Source organism: Arachis duranensis, chromosome 9, assembly GCF_000817695.3.
Source record: "Arachis duranensis cultivar V14167 chromosome 9, aradu.V14167.gnm2.J7QH, whole genome shotgun sequence".
Taxonomy (NCBI): domain Eukaryota; kingdom Viridiplantae; phylum Streptophyta; class Magnoliopsida; order Fabales; family Fabaceae; genus Arachis; species Arachis duranensis.
The window spans coordinates 68,283,990-68,284,938 of record NC_029780.3 but is presented as its reverse complement, the minus strand read 5'-3'; the positions used below and the strand labels follow the sequence as shown (position 1 = coordinate 68,284,938).

The following is a 949-nucleotide window of genomic DNA, read 5'->3' as shown; positions in this document are numbered from 1 at the left end:
CATTCTTCTATTTTTCTTTTCTTCTGACACATAAAGAAATCTCTATACTGTGACATAGAGGATTTCACTACTCTCTTTGTTCTCTTCTTTTTTATATGAGAAGGAACAGGGATAAAGACATTCTTGTTGAAGCTGATCCTGAACCCGAAAGGACTTTGAAGAGGAAGCTAAGAGAAGCTAAAGCACAACACTCCGGAGAGGACCTTACAGCAAATTTTGAAAAAGAGGCAGACATGGCAGCCGAACCTGAGAATAATAGTGGAGATGCAAGGAAGATGCTTGGTGACTTTACTGCACCAACTTCTAACTTCTATGGAAGAAGCATCTCAATTTCTGCAATTGGAGCAAACAACTTTGAGCTTAAGCCTCAATTAGTTTCTCTAATGCAGCAGAATTACAAGTTTTATGGACATCCATTGGAAGATCCTCATCAGTTCTTAGCTGAATTCTTGCAAATCTGTGACACTGTTAAGACGAATGGGGTTGATCCCGAGGTCTACAGACTTAAGCTTTTCCCCTTTGCTGTAAGAGACAAAGCTAGGATATGGTTGGACTCACAACCTAGGGAAAGTCTGAACTCTTGGGAAAAGTTGGTCAATGCTTTCTTGGCCAAATTCTTTCCACCTCAAAAGATGAGCAAGCTTAGAGTAGAAGTCCAAACTTTTAGACAGAAGGAAGGTGAATCCTTCTATGAAGCTCGGGAAAGATACAAGCAATTGATCAGAAGGTGTCCTTCTGACATACTTTCAGAATGGAACATCTTATGTATATTCTATGATGGTCTGTCTGAATTGTCCAAGATGTCATTGGACCACTCTGCTGGTGGACCTCTTCATCTGAAGAAAACCCTTGCAGAAGCCAAGGAACTCATTGAGATGGTTTCAAATAACCAGTTCATGTATACTTCTGAAAGAAATCCTGTGAATAATGAGATGACTCAGAAGAAAGG

At 40.0% G+C, this 949-nt stretch overlaps 1 non-coding gene across 1 annotated transcript; it reads right to left on the bottom strand.

The window, feature by feature from the left end:
- Positions 1-638: 638 nt before the first annotated feature.
- LOC127742205 (small nucleolar RNA R71) lies at positions 639-742 on the bottom strand. The gene has a single exon (XR_008003392.1). It is a non-coding gene; the product is annotated as a small nucleolar RNA R71 (small nucleolar RNA).
- Between the last annotated feature and the right edge of the window lie 207 nt (positions 743-949).